This window comes from Macrobrachium nipponense, chromosome 41, assembly GCF_015104395.2.
Source record: "Macrobrachium nipponense isolate FS-2020 chromosome 41, ASM1510439v2, whole genome shotgun sequence".
NCBI lineage: Eukaryota > Metazoa > Arthropoda > Malacostraca > Decapoda > Palaemonidae > Macrobrachium > Macrobrachium nipponense.
The window spans coordinates 34430657-34449369 of NC_061102.1; the positions used below are offsets into that span (position 1 = coordinate 34430657).

General features: G+C 41.8%; 1 protein-coding gene across 1 annotated transcript in view; it reads left to right on the forward strand.

Moving 5' to 3' along the window:
• Positions 1–2455: 2455 nt before the first annotated feature.
• Positions 2456–18713, forward strand: part of LOC135212671 (uncharacterized) — a 31793-nt gene continuing 15535 nt past the window's right edge. Inside the window, exon 1 of the mRNA XM_064246325.1 lies at positions 2456–2613. The gene's annotated coding sequence lies outside the window, so the exon portion shown is untranslated. The remainder of the gene's footprint in view (positions 2614–18713) is intronic.

Sequence of the window (18713 nt, forward strand, 5' to 3'; positions counted from 1 at the left end):
TATATATATATATATATATATATATATATTTTTACATTTAACTACATCACTTTGTTTTCCTTCCATTTTACAATCTAGTCTTTCAGTTTAAGTAAATTAAATGTAGTATATTGTATAATACTTGTATACAGTATATAACTGCGTTGTTCTTTCCAGAAATATTTGAATTCTGCTGAACAGTATATGGAACTATTGAAAAAAAAAGTCAATGTAACTGTATTTTTTTTTTTTATCGCATCTTGCTTCACTTAAATTATTGGCATCGCAGTTCCACTGCATATTATATATGTGTGTGTATGTATGTATAATTTGCCCCCTCTTGGAAAATATGCTACCTTCTCCCTTGCCTAAATCACGAAGATTTTGTCATAAATAATATGACTATACTCTGTTTTTTTCCATCTGTCCATCCGCCTGTGGTGGTCGCGCATGGTAACACTGCGTCCCGTGCTTTAAATAATATCCTGTTTAGAATATTAATGGTGTAATTCGCATACATTAAATTATCAAATCACTTTTCAGTTGCAAATGTACACCCAAATATCCTTTTATTTTCCTAAAACTTACACATAGCGTAACAATTTAAAGCCCGGGATGCAGTGTTACCATGCGTGACCACCACAGGCGGATGGACAGATGGAAAAAAACAGAGTATAGTATATTATGCGTGACACAACTACTATATTAAACACCTAACAAGGTAACCAAGCGATCTCAATAGATATAAGGCAGTAAAATCCGAGAGCCTGTAATATTTACGGATCATCTGACGTCAGTGTTTGAAGAGGAAGATCTTATTACTGAGGTGCTGGTGAATTCATCCAGTATAGTCATTATCATGGAGACACTAGAAAAATTGATCTCGTTCAACAAATGTCAGAATATCCCACGCGAATACTTATTCTGACCAGCTTACTTATACGTATTCATGGTGTGCACCAGTAGTATGCTTCTTGCTGTTGGGGTATTTAATAACTTTTAGATACCAATTATACTTTTACTTATTTGACAATTTTGAACGAAGAAAAACAAGACGTGATCCGACCTTCAGCTTTTACTCGGGACGCGTGGAAGATGAATCATGCTTAATTACAAACATTATATTCCTAACCTAACGTAAGTTAAAACGTGCTAATTTCTAGGTCATAGAGATCTTTGTTTCACGAACGAAAAACAAAATAAATACACATTATTTATTTTTACATTTTTATTCTGATGAATGAACCATAAATATTCTGTCGTAAAATTCCTTTATCTTAAACTCAAAGCGGAACACCATTTAGGCCGTTCCATAGAACGATCCAAACAAAACCCGGCCCCCACAACAACAACAACAACAACAAGTAATTTGTGGGCTAACTCCCAGAGTAAGCGAAAATTCGAGTAAACACCATCAATAAGAGTTAAGAAAATTGAGCATAGTTTTATGATGTTATCTTTCGCATTCGCATTGATGAAAATATAACATATGAATTTGGAGAAATGAAATAGACGAAATTTTCAATCTTAACCGATAAAGCTACCTTTTATTATTATGCTTGCTTACACGAACTATTTTAAGTTTTCTTGTTTTGGCAACATTCAAGGTACAGAAATGTATTTTGGAGCCACAGTTACCTCTTAGATTCTCGCCTTTCTAGTACTTGGAATGGTGCAACATCGACATTAATACTAAAAAGTAATATCTTATATATCTTTAACACACACACACACACACACACACACACACACACACACACATATATATATATATATATATATATATATATATATATATATATATATATATATTATGATTAAAATGCTGGCTGAATTATTGCAGCAGTAAGTTTGTAGCTGAGTGCTCCGGACTATGGGTCTCAATATGGCCGCACAAGATTATACACCAATTAATAGTTAGCCACTCTAAAATTATTAACTATCAGTGGTCACTCGAAGCAAACAGCTGGAGTGTTGACGCTTGAGTAGACGTGTTGTATTAGTTGAAAATTTGACACTAGTCCACTTGTGGACGGCAGAACAGGTAATGGCGATTATGGGAAATTGTTCGTAATGAATGTTAATGAATCCATACCTTGAATCCGTCTCATGCATAATAGAAAATTATGAACTATTTCACAAAGTACAAGACTTACGTAGTTTAATTTCGAATAAAATCAATGTTATGGTGCAAGCATTGAGTGAGGAATGTGTGGAGAGATGTTGTGACGTCATTAACCCAGAGCGGCTTCATTGCCAGACATGCGATTCATCGCTTGTGCGCAATTACCAAGTTCGTGTTTTTCAGGTTTGCTTGAGAGTAAGATTGTGCACGTAACATTGGATTGAAAATTTTTATGTTGGTTTGGTAAAAGAATAAGATTCTTGTAGGCCTACATAATATTTTGCAGAGTAAACATTAACATTGAGGTAACTGTCGTACCCTGGGTTCCCCCATCTTGGCGGAAACGGTAAGCCGACTGGCACAGGCAGCCGCGCGCACACTCGAGACTCGACACTCGCACAGTCCGAATAGTTTCCTGGTCAGTGAAAGTGTTACCCCCGCTCCCCAGCAAACCCAGAAATCTTTAACAAACGCTACTGCAGTATTGTAGACGGTATCAATTCCAGAAAGTAAGTAAATTATTTATTTCACACCCGACCTTTTCTCTGCATTTGTAAATTTGTGCAGGATGCACGACGTAAAAGAATGAAAGCAGATCGAGTTAGTTTGATTTAAGTGGCACATCCTTAAGGCAGAGCATTCCATATAGTAGTTTACGTCCCGCACGAGAAACGATACTGCCGTCCTCGAATTCATTCCAATATGTCATGACACGAACACTTTATAATCGTGTTTCGGTTTCCTTTCATAATGGTTCAGTGTAGTCTAGGTACTCCTCTCAAGTGACGAAAGGCTACGACGTAATTTGCATAGTAAAGAAACTTGCATGAACATACCGATATCAATTTGTGTGTTTTTTGGTTATGTGCCGAGCAGGTGGAAATGGATTTAACAACAGATTAGCTGCATCGGAAGTTGATTTGCGAAGGGACGGCAACAGACGGCAAAAGAGAACCAATCGCTCATCGATTTGTTGAAACTGAAGCCGACGTTCTCAGTCTTCAAAGAAGGGGAGGTGGCTTTTGTTTATGAGGGTCAAGTTCAGGGTCTTTCACCACAATAGACTCATTCTGCCAGTTTTTGTAAGTGTGGTAAGAGGCAGACCCCGGGTTAGACGTGGCAATTTTTAATATGGTTTATAACATTTAGACTAACTACCTTTGCTGCACACAAGTAAATAGGCCTATAGTTTGGTGTTGTAAGGACTCGCCGTTTTTAAGCGGGAACTTTTAGGTATTTATATTCGTAAATTCCTGCATTAATTATGTATGTGTGATCACAGGTTATTATTATTTTGCTCCACCTACAAGTTTGTTACTCAATGACTGTCCCTTAATATAAAGTTTAAACAAATTTTGTTATACACAATTAAATAGCCATAAAGGCCATACAGTATGATTTGCTAACAGCTTGACTTTTAAAATTAACACGAGAGGAAGATATTAAGGCATTTTCGTAAATTCATAGAATCTTTGTGTTTAAATTCTTATTGTAGTTGTTTTTGTTTTAGTAGAAAAAAGAAGCTAGCAAACGCGATCGATACCCGTCATGTTTGTCGTACGTACCCCAGCTTACTTGAATTGACTTTAAAATGATGTGGGGAGTCCCCAATGTGACAGGCTTCTGGAATTATAAGGTTAACACTTTTCCAGTCTCTGTCGGCTGTACGTCTGTGCGTCAGCCTCATTATTCTCTTCACAATAAACTTGACAAAAAACAATTATTCTATTTCAGTTTCCAAACTTTTTCAACATAACACTTTCCTTTATATTCATGTATCCTGGTCACAGCATGACGTCGGGTGCTTCCGTCAGCAAAATGAATAACATTGCTTTTAGAGGCAGGCCTTTCACCAATAACTGGAGTTTCAGGTCTGCCAATACGTTCTTTTCCTTAACTTGATCCGTGCAAGTTGTCGTCTTAGTATATCGATTGGTCGTCTACCTCGTGCGATCTTATAGTTATTTAATTCTTCATCGGATTATGAATTCTTGCGTCACTCCACCAGTGATTCCGTGTGCCTTGCAAGAGATTGATTTTAAAGCCAACGGCGCTGGCAAATCTGCTGAGTCACCAACCGGCTGAGTGAACAAATTTTCCTAGTCACCAGCCGGGCCATGGTAAAAATTTTCTTGCAGGTAAGGCCTTACCAACATGATCTCTGTAGCCGTCGTCTGCACATGTAGTAATATTTATTCCCTTGGAAGCCATTACTAGTAAGATTATGGGAGTGGGTGTGGTATTATGGTAAACATTTTCTCGGCCACATCCTGTCGGATGTGCAAGTGAGACGGGTCACATTTCGCTTATGTTAGCCATTATGTAGATACAATTAAGCGCTCATTTTTTTTTTAAGAATTAAAAATAAACTTGTCTTTGAATTTATACTAGCGCAGCAACAAATGAGAGGTCTGCCGTAACAGATGTTAATCATCGATTGCTACAAAAGTTAATAGTTATCTGGGCTAATGGGTGTTTTTTCTTTTATGAATCTTTTAACAGTAAGTGTGTCTACTTGTGTGTGAGAGAGAGAGAGAGAGAGATGAGAGAGAGAGAGAGAGAGAGAGAGAGAGAGAGAGGAGAGGAGGAGGAGGAGGGGGGCGGGGAGTGCGGGTGGACGTGTTTGAAAATACTAACACGTATGGCTTCTCGCTTTGTGAAGTTTGACGTAGCTGAACCGTCAACTACAGTGCTGATGAAACTTGTTTACATGAGTCAGAGCGATGTGATGGAGAGTCATATGATGGTGGGGAAGCGGCTACGCAAACAAGTGTACATCCATTTCCGTCAGCCTTTACTGTAATGCCTTAAACCAGTGGCAGAATTTGGCGGGAGGAGGGGGGTGGGCCTAGGGTTGGCGAGTAGGCCATGGCCTATGGCGCCCCACCCCAGCAAATAAAATAATAAAAATAACAAAAATAGTCAAACATTCATTAAAGTATATCAATTAAATAATGATGAATTAGCAACTATATTGAAAGTAATGGCCGCTTTTCTTGCCCATAAACGAGAAACCCCCTAAGGTCACCGGCGCAGGGCTCCGCACTCCCTAAATCTGCTCATTAAGAGTTCAGTGGAAAACGCTTTTGTAGGAGAGCTGCTGGGAGAGTTAATTGAGTATTGTTGGTTAGAACAGAGTGAATTCATCGTCTACATATAAATTCGGGTGGCGTTTAAAGCCTGCCTCTCTCTCTCTCTCTCTCTCTCTCTCTCTACCTCTCCTCTCTCTCTCCTCCTCTTCTCTCTCTTCTCTCTCTATCTCTCTCTCTCCTCTCTCTATCTAATATAATAAATATATATAATATATATAATATATTAGTTTAATTTAATGCATTATAAAGGGGGTGAACTAAGTAGCATGCAGACTTCGTTTCAAATCCGAGCCAGTGACAGTGAAAGTGCCCTCCCCCCCCCCCCCCCCCCCTCCCCCCCCCACCCCCGCAACTAAATCCAACCTCCTCTCAGGGCACCGCACATGCCTCTTAATCTTGACTTGGCTAAAACACGAATATGCCTGAGTAAAATTCACCTCTTGTACCGAATGTGAGTTGTGTCAGTCTTGCGTGATCATGCAAAATCATAGTGGAAATGACCTTAGATGATTGTGTATCAGAGTACGTGGTTATAGTGAAAATGGATGTTCTTTCATTTCTAATTTTAAGACCCTCACCCTCTTGAGCCTGTGGATTATTATAGTTAGAAGACTCGTACCTACAGTATCAAAGTTTCTCATAGTAAAATCGAAATCCGGTAGATATATATAGAGTTCATTTATAGTTCAGATGTATAAAAATGAAATCCGTGTGTTTCTATCTTGCATCTTGAATATTTGATAGTATTCCTTTGGCCACTTTCACATTGACGGTACAAGTTTTCGTTACTGAACATACAAAATTCAAGTCATCTGGAGCCTTACCACGAATTGAAATGTTTTAAGTCAGATCCTGTCAATGTTTTCCTCATTTTACAGTTTGCCTCCTTGAAACCCGTTTACCACATTTCCTGAAAAGTCATATGGTAAGGCATGGTTTCCTCCAAGGTCTAGGGAATGTAGTAGGTGCTGGTTTTTCGCTCTACTAAAACAGTTTTCGACTCGAACTACACCATTGGTCCTATATAGAATTATTACAAAACCGTATAAAACTGCCAAAAGTCCAGTCGTTAACCCAGTTGAGGTGTGGTTCTCCTCATGTGTTGCACTGTAGGCAGTACTTAGGGTCATTGCAGCGTCCCTTCGGCCCCTAGTTGCGACCCCGTTTCATTCCTGTTACTTTACCTCCGTTCATATTCTCTTTAACATCTTAACTTTCTACCCTCTCCTAACAATGAATTCATATTGCAACTGCGAGGGTTTCCTCCTGTAGTTGCAACTTTCAAGCCTTTTTTCACTCAGTTTCAGGGCTGAAAGACCTCATAGGTTCCAGTGCTTTGGCCTTTGGCCTAAATTCTATGTTCTGTTCTATTCCAGCCTTTACAGAATTAAAGATTTAAAAAGTTAAGTACGCGGCTAAGGAACGAGTATAGGAGTAGACCGGTAAAAGTAAAAGGTATATGTAGGCCTAACCTTATTAGTTTATCACGCAAAGTGCGCTCTGGGAGCTAACACTCCTACAGGATCGTGTGGACTGAATATATTCTGGTCATATTGTCGTCAGGATTCTGCAGCCAACGCGCTTTCATCTCAAGACCCACGTCTTGATATCATCCGGTCGAACACGTCGCTGTCATGTACGGAATAAAGATGGTCCTATATTGAGGCTTTTATGAGTCTCTCTCTCTCTCTCTCTCTCTCTCTCTCTCTCTCTCTCTCTCTCTCTCTCTCATTATCAGGTATAGTTATGGGTCCTACCACAGTTCCCACAATTTAGCCTCGGATATGCCCCAACTATGATATCTTTTCATACTTATCAGGTCCAATAAATTTTAGCAAAAGGGGAAAATTCCACCAAAATTAATCCAAACATGTATAGAAATGCGAGATATATAGGCTCTTGGACTCAAACCCCGGAACAAATTCCAGGTGTCCAAGACCCCCCCCCCCCCACCCCCCCCCCCCCCCCCCCACCACCACCACCACCACCACGTCAAGGTAATGTTTATTTACTCGTTCGCGGTAATGACATATATATTTCCTCATTAAACGCCGTTTTATATTTGATCATGAGTAAAATCCAAAACGTATCAAGGGCTCCCACGTTTTCTCTCATATATTTGTCCCTTCGTGCTGACCTAGCAAATGTCATTGGGACCCCTGTAATCTCACTCTGCCTCCCCCTACTTCGTTCATTTAGCTGTCTAACGTGACGTCAAGTAGTGATCATGTAATATAGCCGACGTCTTCAAATTATGGGTTTGCCATAGCCGGTTCTCGACAGCTTTCTGATTGTTTCTTTGCGGTACACTACTTTGTCTCCCTTCATCTTGCATATATATATATATATATATATATATATTATATATATATTATATATATATATATATATATAGATATATGTATATATATATTATATATATATTATATATAATTATATATATATATATATATATATATATATATATATATATATATATATATATATATATATATATATATTAATTATATTATATAATATATATATTGGTTAGGTTCTTATTCTTAGATAATTCATTCGCGAAATATTTGTTTTGCAGGGTTTTTTTTGTAGCTAATTTTATCCTGGCTGTCTCTCTCTCATGTTGTTATGATTGTGTGTTGAATATGTGCAATAAATGCCGCACAAAATTAACGAACCTGTTTACCTGAAGATTCAAGTGCGAATCACTTAATTTCAGCATTTCTCTTGATCGATATCGAAAAGTAATGATTACCGAGAACGACTCGCACTTCCACGTATGTTATTTGACATTAGATCACGATCTGAATAATACGTGACTCATACGTTCCCTTGTATACTTTACCTAAAAACGCAGCATCCAGCGTTGCCAGGAAAGTCGGTATTGTTTACAAGGCATCAGAGAACAGCTTAAATGCCATAAGCTTCAGGTTTACTGTTCTGTCATTAATCAATAGAACTCGCGTGTTTGTTTGGCTGACCGATGCCTCTCAGGATCTTTCATTCCTGAGGCAAAATGGCTTCCTACTTCGGTTTCTTCTTTTCTTGTCGAAATCAGTTATGGCAGATCTCATTGTCTGCTCATCTTCCATAACCTCTCAGCTCTGTAGGGGTAAGTGGCACGAGTGCTTTTCGTGTGGTCCACTGTGACCGTTACTGAAGGGTGTTAGTCACCTTATGCGGTGCATTGTATTCATTAGTACTTAGAGCACTGGCTCTTAACGTTTTCCATCCTATGACCCCCCACCCCCCGAGACTAAAGGTTTTAATAGATTTTGATTAATAAATGTTGGTGCACCTTGTGAAAAGTGAAGATAACACAAAGTGATAGGAAGAAGTCCTTAGTTTATTGAAAATTCCAAGAGCGAAAGCCTCGAACAATTCCACACAGCCTCTGCAAACGCCAGAATATTGCAAATTCCACACAACCATTTGAAGACCTTACACTTCAGTGGCGTGATCGGTATAGGCTTGGCCTGCCACCTCGATGGCAGCGAGTTTGATACTCGGGCATTCCAAGGAGGGGTGAGAGATGAGTATTTCTGGTGGTAGAAGTTCTGAATGGCCTTTGCTGCCCCAGTGCTTGGTGTTACACCTAAACTTTATAAAACCAACCAACCTCTCGACGTGGTTCGGAAGTCACGTAAAGCCTTTGGTCCCGTTGCTGAATAACCACTGGTTCCATGCAACGTAAAAACACCATACAAACAAACAAACTTTACAAATAACAAACTGGTAAAACTGGTAAAAGTCCAACTGGCTGATCCAAATGTATGAAGATTAATTATATTCTGAACCCTTGCGATTGACCCCCCGAAAAACCACAAACGACACCCCCCCCCCCAAGTTAAGAACCGCTGGCTTAGGGTTCTTTGCAGCGTCTCATTGGCCCGCAGCTGAAACCCCTATCATTGCTGTTACTGGACCTCCGTTCATCTTTCTTCCATTTTACCTTCCACCCTATATATACTAACAATTTATACAAGTGGAGCTGCGAAGTGTTCGTCCTGTTACACCTCTCAGCTTCCGTTTCAGCGCTGAAAGATCTCATATGTCCCACCGCTTGACATTTGAGCGGCTCAGTTGCGTGATCGGTATCAAGTGGCGTGATCGGATCGGTATGGTCTTGACATGCCACCTCGGTGGCCGCGAGTTCAATTCTCGGACATTCCATTGAGGTGTGAGAGGCGTATTTCTGGTGACAAAAGTTCACTCTTGGCGTGGTTCGGAAGTCACGTAAAGCCGTTGGTCCCGTTGCTGAATAATTACTGGTTCTATGCGACGTAAAAATAACACCATACAACATAGAACTCCGGCAGCGAGAGAGTGGTACTCGTTTTGGGAGGACCAGCAATCGTTATTTCCCCAGCTTTTTTTTTTATTATTATTATAGGCTCCTGTTCCTGCCAGGATTTTTTATAAGTGTCCTCGTAGGTCACAGTAATACCAGTTACAAGCATATACTTCTGCTCTTTTTTTATATTTATTTATTTATTTTAATTTTACTTTATTCTTGTCGTTCTGTTCTGTTGGAAGTTCCTTTTGAGACAAGTAGCCTTTTATCCTGTTTTTATTTATGTTCTTGAATTGCCTCTGACAAGGAGATTGTTTATTACTCGGGTTACATCTCTTTAACGTCACTTTATGGTTTGTATGTTTGTTACATGAGGTTCAGTTATACCTTATGTGGATTTTTGCGGAAATTGTACCAAAGGGACCGTTTGGCGAGCAGCAAGCGATTGGACTTATGGAGAGAGATATAAGAGTATAATTTACGTGAACAAGGGACCCTTCCGTTGGTAAATTGGTCCGACTTTACGGTTTGGTCTTTGATCTCTCATTTTGAATACTGAATCTGTATGTTTAGTATAGTTTTACTGGAATTCAGTCAGACATAGTTTTGGTAGAGAGAGAGAGAGATCCTAAAATCGTTTCGAAGCTGGCTGTAGGTCTAAATTTTGATAGTTGCCTCATGACAGTGTGTGTATTGGAACTGGTAATTTATTGTGTACTACTCATGAAAAGCCTGTGCTCTTCGTCACTTTCTCACGAGAAGATCATACTGAATACTATTTTTAGTTGGGCTTTCATCAGAAGCAAAGTGGAAAATGGTTTGTTTATGGCAAGTAAGTGTCGCCATCTTGCAAAGTGGGGTTTTATACCCGTTAACCTCCGAGTCGCTTGTTCCACTACTGCCGTTCTTCCTTTAGAACTAATGCGCGTTAATTTGCTGTAGGACGAGTGTTATCTCACAGCCTGAAGGGAAGATCATAAGAAGAAAGCGAATTTAAAAAAAGAATTTAAAAAAGAACTGGACTCTACTATTCCGCAGGAGCTACGATACTGACGAGAAAGTTCTAAGAGACAGTTATAAAATATGAGAAACAACTTATTTTGAAAACGTACAATAGCTCTCCAGAGAGGGAATCATTCCTGTGAAAGACTGCATGAAATCTAAGTGGAGTGAAACAATGTGCGTGTATACGTATTGCCATCGGTTGCGACATCTCAGTGCGGGCGCACGGCCGAATGATAATTCTCAGTGTTTTATACGTGTTTACAAAATGGGCTGTTTGAGTGAGAGCATCAGTCATATTTGAAGGCGGCTTCCTTGTTTTAAAAATATTGTAAGGACAACGCTTTTTCTATATTTTTATTGCATCTCATCATCAAGCTGCGTTGTTCGTTTACCCATTCTGTAGAGCACTTTACGCCCTTTCTTTTGACCTATATAATGTCGGGAATCCGTTCCGTCCATGTAATATTATTCATGTATTTTCGTCTGTGAAGAAACATTTGCAGCCGGGGACCTGTCCCTTTTTGTTTGTTTGTGCGTGCGTGACGGACACTACGTTTCCGTCCGCACCCGTCTATGTCAACCCAGTTCGTCTGTAATAAATTATAGAATTTCACTTGCATATTCCATTAAGATCAAAAGTAAAGGCTCACCTCATCCTTAAACTCACCTTTCCACCTGCAAAATATCCATATGACCTACGGGCTGCTCTTGAGCAAGAGCCCATGCTGGCATAAAGCCAGCTTAATCTTAAACAACAACATAATAAATTATCAGTATCCAGCTGCTTGCCTTACTGTCTGGTCCTTACAATATTTACAGTTCTCCCACGAGTAATAAGAAAAAGCGAAGTATTTTATTTCTGGAGTAAAGAAGAAAAGGAAGTATCAGAGGGAGAGCAGTGTTTCAGACGCGCGAAGAGAACACGGCTCAGGTTTCTTCCCAGAAGCTTCAGTTTCAGTTCCAAGTGAAGTCAACACTGCCAACGCATCTTTTGAAAACGCCCAGGCTCAAGTCTTTGTCAGTAATCAAGGAAATTGTTGTAGAGCATCGTCCCGGCTCAGCTTTCAGAGATGCCTCATATCCTAATAGATGGATGTTAGCCTATTTTACTCCACTCCGGCAGGGCCACCACTAGACTCATGAGGTTAAAAGAATGAATTATAAGAATAATTAATAATTTTTGCAGTGACCAGTCTGTTCATAGTGATAAGGAAAATTAAAAAAAGGTTATCAACCCAATTTTTAATTAAGTAAAAGTGCTTGGATTATTTTGAAATTAATGTGCTGGTGATCAGCTCAAGGCAACACAGCAAAAGAAATATTCTTGCCTTTGCTTTGCTTGAAGACCTCGCTTTATCTATCTATTCGTTATCTCATATATATATATATATATATATATATAATGTGTGTGTGTGTATTGGTATCAGAATTGAAAGAAAAAATGAAGCAGTACAAGGTCATATACTTGAGGTAGCATTTAATTTCACTTAAAATTCGTTGACTTAAAGGTCTGGATACCCGAACGCTAAAAACGTCGCGTTGCTGATGCTGTCTTTTATAGAGTGGGGTATCTTCCCGTGCTTTGTCATGGAAAACCACTAATTTAGACTAAAAGAGCGTTACATGGCCGTCAAGAATTTCTAACGTCGATTAGCGCACCGCTAGTAACGCCTTGCCTGACTACACGAGACTGCACCAGATAGGCTAAAGCAAGGTCTAAAGAATACTCAAGGGCCCCATACACTGAACGGTTGTCTGTATCGTTCGCAAATACATTGTGTATGGACTTTTCTGTATGCAAAATTGGGCGGAGCTTCGTGTCTGAACGATCTCAGCGGGAATCTGTCACGACCAGGTTGTTGGCTTGCGACTTAATACACAGATCGTTCAATGTATGGATTTGTTTGCGGTTATAACGCTGTCGCGCGCGTCTCTTCTAGAGATGATGCCATATCTTCTCTAGACAAAATCTTGTTCAGACTGAAATAGGTGCGGAGATCGTTCATACTGTCTGAATAGTGTGTGTGGGGGTCGATAACGACAATCGTTCATTGTATGGGGGTCTTTAAAGAGAGGTTTTGTATGTAGATCTTGGGCTCCTCTACAACAGAACCGTGGTCCAGACTCCAGATACCACTCTACGCCAGTTCCACGACAGACAGTGCGAGAGATGTTCGACACGAACGAATTTATTTGTGAAGTTGACAGCAGACAGGCTACAGGTATTAATATAATGTCAAAATGAAGGATTATAGCAACCGAGAAATAAAAGATACGTGGTGGACTGAAATAGGGATGACAATATTCCCAGATTGGAATGACGAGACGGAAGCGGGAAAAATGAGGCATAAGCCTATTTGGACAGCATGCATAATAACTAAACATATATATGGTAGGAAGGACCAGTCGATTCTACATATATGCTAGTTTGATACTCGGCAACGCTTCGAAAGGAGCGCTCGTGTTGTCTGGCCAAAAATTCATATACTTTGCGTTAGACAGCGTTAGCAACGCGATGGTGTATCCAGACCCTGCTAATTAGAGCCGTTTGCAATGTAGCCATGATCACTGCGGTATTTTCCGAGATAGGGTAAACGAAGTGAGAACGATATTTCTCATTATGAGATTAGTCATGGATAAGTAATATCAGAGAAGGAAAATTTCAAAACTGTATTCGTCCGTCGTCTTGTGGATAAGATCAACTTTATTCTCCCTTCAGTGCCCCTCACGCTGTCCGCTGTAGGCATTACCTAAGGTTCTTTGCAGACTCCCTTCGGCCCCTAGTTGCAACTCCTTTCATTCTTCTTACTGTAATTCTATTCATATTGTCTTCTATCCTCTAATAACAATTGTTTCATAGTGCAACCGCGAGGTTTTCCTCCTGTTTCACCTTTCAAACCTCTCTATTTTTCCTTTCTGCGCTGAATGACCTCATAGGTCCCAGTGCTTGGCCCTCGGCCTAAATTGTATATTCTCTAGTTATCTATCCTCCTTCAATTGGTTGGGTTAGTTTGACTAAAATGAATCAGTAAGGTTCACTTCAATGTTCCATGCAGAAAGTGTTGATAACTGATAAGTGCTGTCGATGCTCGCGAATTAAAAAAGAACTGCGATAAATTTTTTTGGAAAATCACGAAAATATTTTTCTCCTTGCAAGAGCTTTTCTTACGGGGTTGATCGAGCATTCTTGACCGGTTATGGACTGTCATTGAAACTGTTGTGCTGACTACTACCGCAACTTCTGCGACGTTGCTGACTACTACTGCAACTTCTGCGGCGTTGCTGACTACTACTGCAACTTCTGCGACGTTGCTGACTACTACTGCAACTTCTGCGACGTTGCTTGACTTCTACTGACTTCTGACGTTGCACTACTACTGCAACTTCTGCGGCGTTGCTGACTACTACTGCAACTTCTGCGGCGTTGCTGACTACTACCGCAACTTCTGCGACGTTGCTGACTACTACTGCAACTTCTGCGGCGTTGCTGACTACTACCGCAACTTCTGCGACGTTGCTGACTACTACTGCAACTTCTGCGGCGTTGCTGACTACTACTGCAACTTCTACTGTGCGACGTTTGAATGACTACTACTGCAACTTTCGCGCGTTGCTGACTACTACCGCAACTTGCTGCGGACGTTTGCTGGCACTACTACTGCAACTTCTGCGGCGTTGCTGACTACTACTGCAACTTCTGCGGCGTTTTATTCTACGCAAATTCTGCGGCTTGCTGACATACTGAACTTGCGCTGCTGACTACTACTGCAACTACTATGCAACTTCTGCGGTTGCTGACTTACTACTTGCTTTAACTTCTGTTCGACTTTACTATGCACACTGCTGCGGCGTTGCTGACTACTACTGCAACTTCTGCGGCGTTGCTGACTACTACTGCAACTTCTGCGGCGTTGCTGACTACTATGAACTCTGCGGCGTTGTGCTACTATGCAACTTCTGCGGTTGTTTCTGACTACTACGCAACTTCTGCGGGGCTGATACTATTGCAACTTCTGCGGCGTTGCTGACTACTACGAACTTCTGCGGCGGTTTTCTGACTACTATTTGCAACTTTCTGCGGCGTTTGCTGATACTACTTGCGAACCTTCTGCGGGCGGTTGCGACCTTATACTGGCCAACTTCTGCGGCGTTGCTGACTACTTATTGGCAACTTCTTGCCCGGCGTTTTCTGACCTACTACTTACTGCCACCCTTCCTGGCGGCCGGTTTCCCTGACTACATGCAACTTCTACTATTGCAACTTCTGCGGCGTTGCTGACTACTACTGCAACTTCTGCGGCGTTGCTGACTACTACTGCAACTTCTGCGGCGTTGCTGTACTACGATTGAACTCCTGCGGCGTTGCTGAACTACTACTGCAACTTCCCCTGCGGCGTTGCCTGAACACTAATTGCAACCCCTTCTGCGGCGTTTCTTTCGTGACTACTAACTGCCATACTTACCTGCGCGTTCTGTACTACTAATTTGCACTTCTAGACGGGCCTGACTATACTGCCACTTCTGCGGCGTTTTGCTTGAATTACTACTGGCACCTTTCCTGCGGCGTTTTGCTGACTACTTAACTGCAACTTCTGCGGCGTTTTTCCTGAACTACTATTGCAACTTCTGCGGCGTTGCTGACTACTACTGCAACTTCTGCGGCGTTGCTGACTACTACTGCAACTTCTGCGGCGTTGCTGACTACTACTGCAACTTCTGCGGCGTTGCTGACTACTACTGCAACTTCTGCGGCGTTTGCTGCTACTACTGCCAACTTTCTGCGGCGTTGCTGACTACTATTTGCAACAACTTCTGCGGCGTTTGCTGACTAATAACTGCACCTTCCTGCCGGCCGTTTCTGCTACTATTGCAACTTCTCTATTGCAACTTCTGCCGGCGTATTTGCCTGACCTACTACTGCCAACTTCCTGCGGCGTTGCTGACTCTACTGCAAACTCTGCGGCGTTTTGCTGACTACCTATTGCAACTTCTGCCGGCGTTGCTGACTACTAGTGCAACTTCCTGCGGCGTTGCCTGACTACTATTGCCACTTCTGCGGCGTATTTCTGATACTACTGGCAACTTCTGCGGCGTTGCTGACTACTATTGCAACTTCTCGACCGTTGCCTGGACTAACTACGGCAACTCCCTGACGGTCAAACTTCCCGCGGCGTTGCTGACTACTACTGCAACTTCTGCGGCGTTGCTGACTACTACTGCAACTTCTCGGCGTTGCTGACTACTAAAACTGCAACTCCTGCGGCGTTTGCCTGACTACTTATTGCAACTTCCCCTACGACGTTTGCTGACCTACTACTGCATACTTCCTGCGGCGTTGCTGATTTAACTACTTGCAAACTTCTTGCGCGTTTGCTGACTAACTACTGCAAAACTTTCTGCGGGCGGTGCTGACGACTAACTGCAACTTCTGCGTCTTTTTGCCTTACTACTACTGCAACTTCTGCGGCGTTGCTGACTAACTATTGCAACTTCTACGACGTTTGGCTGACTACTACTGCAACTTCCCTGCGGCGTTGCCTGATTCACTACTGCAACGTCTGCGGCGTTGCTTGACTACTACTGCAACTTCCTGCGGCGTTGCGGACTACGACTGCAACTTCTGCGGCCGTTGCTGACTACTATTGCAACTTCTGGCTTTGCGTCTGACTTACTATGCACTCTGCTTGCGGCGTTTCTGCCTTACTACTGCAACTGTCTGCGGCGTTGCTGACTACTACTTGCAACTTCTGCGCGGTGCTGAACTACTATTTGCAAACTTCTGCGGCGTTGCTGACTACTACTTGCCTTTCTGCGTCGTTTCTGAACTATATTTCAAACTTCACATTGCAACTTCGCGGCGTGCTGACTAATATGCAAACTTTCTGCGGCGTTGCGACTTACTACTTTTTTGCAACTTCTGCGGCGTTGCTGATACTATTGCAACTTCTGCGGCGTTGTGCTCTACTGCAACTTCTGGCGGCGTGCTGAACTACTATTTTGCAACTCTGCTTGCGTTTCTTACCTACTTTACTTGCAACTTCTGCGGCGGTTGCTACTAATTATGCAACTCTACGACGTTGCTGACTACTATTTGCAACTTCTGCGGCGTTGCTGATTTAACTAACTTGCAACTTCTTGCGGCGTTCTGACTACTTACTTGCACTTCCTGCGGCGGGTTGCTGACTACTACTGCAATTCTGCGGCGTGCTGACATATTGCAACTTCTCGACGTTGCTTTGGACTACTCCTCACTTTCTGCGGCGTTGTGATTACTACTGCAAACTTCTGCGGCGTTTGCTGACTACTAACTTGCACTCTGCGGCGGTTGCTGGACTACTAGGGCAACTTCTGCCGGCGTTGCTGAACTACTACTGCAACTTCTGCGGCGTTGCTGACTACTATTGCAACTTCTACGACGTTGCTGATACTAACTTGCACTCTGCGGCGGTTGCTGAATTACTACTGCAACTTCTGCGGCGTTTGCTGACTACTACGCAACTTCTGCGGCGTTTGCTGATACTATTGCAACTTCTCGGCGTTTGCTGACTACTACTTGCAACTTCCGCGGCGTTGCTGATTACTACTGCAACTTCTGCGGCGTTGCTGACTACTACTGCAACTTCTGCGGCGTTGCTGACTACTATTGCAACTTCTGCGGCGTTGCTGACTACTACTGCAACTTCTGCGGCGTTGCTGACTACTATTGCAACTTCTGCGGCGTTTCTGACTAACTTACTGCAACTTCTGCGGCGTTGCCTGCTACTATTGCCAACTTCTACGAACGTTGCTGACACTACTGCAACTTCTGCGGCCCTTGCTGATTACTACGCAACTTCCTGCGGCGTTTGCTGAACTTACTACTGCCCCAAACTTCCTGCGGCGTTTCTGAAACTACTTTATTCGCAAACCTTCTGCGGCGTTGCTGAACTACTTCTCAACTTCTTCCTTGCGGCGTTTCGAACTACTAATTGCAACTTCTGCGGCGGTTTCTGACTACTTATTGACAACTTCTGCGGCGTTTTGCTTGAACTTTAACTATTTGCCAACTTCTGCGGCGTTGCTGAACTTAACACCCCCCTTTGGCAAAAGTTGCCGGTGTGGACAGAAATCTCGGCGGGAAATCACCCGTCAGACGTCATCTTCGATCAACCATATTATTTTACTTCTGCTCTTGGAGTCATTTCAGGACATAGAACGCGGTGGTGTTGTGACTGTGATGACCTGATCTGGTGTTGATATGACGGAAAATCCGGGATAATGGCTTTCTAGAAGAAGTCGCAAGACTGTCGGATTACATTGTGGTTATGAACAATGTTCGATTTTCCGGTCCATGGTTGCACATGGCGTTTATTGTAATTTTATAGTAGTGTCGTATGATGTTGATACTTTCGCTTTTGTTCAATGCAGTGTACATAAATTTTATACGGTACATTTATATTGCAGCGATTACTTTTTGTATGAGATTAGCTGAACTCTCAAATCGATTATTACATGTTGATTCAGTGCACAGTTTTGGTTCACTCTCGACGTGGTTCGGAAGTCACGTAAAGCCGTTAGTCCCGTTGTTGAATAACCACTTGTTCCATGCAACGTGAAAACACCGTACAAACAAACATACTAGTTTTGTACATTTTAATTTTAGTCCTAATAACAGGCTATACCAATTTAACATCAGCAAAATTGTGTTGGTTAATGGTTTTCGTGGTTATGAAAAATTTGTGATTTTAGTGATGGACCCAACGTTTCTGCGCTCTTAACATCTGTGCGACAAGAAAAAGATACTGGAGGTAGTTTATTGATCGTAAATCCTCGTGAGACTGTTGGTTATCAATATTACCGCTATTTTTAGACTGAGAATCATGGTTAAAGCATGAAAAAAGTATTAATTTTCATTTTTGTTTTTCAAAGTATTTCTGATAGTTAAAACACACACACACACACACACACACAGTTTAAAAAATCACAGTAGATGCATGGTGTGACTTCATTTAATAAGCGAATACCACAGGAAAATTATAGGCAGAAATCGAAGCGCTTTTGTCTTTACTAACATTGTCAAGGAACAAATGAAATACAGTTGGAAAGAGACGTGTGTATGTTGTTACAGAGCAGTTTGAGACAGGTCCCTGCTGCGTGCCACAACGATATGTCCAAGGGATTCATATACTAACGCACTACACCTTTTCCACGAACACACGCCAGTTGACCCCAGTCTGTC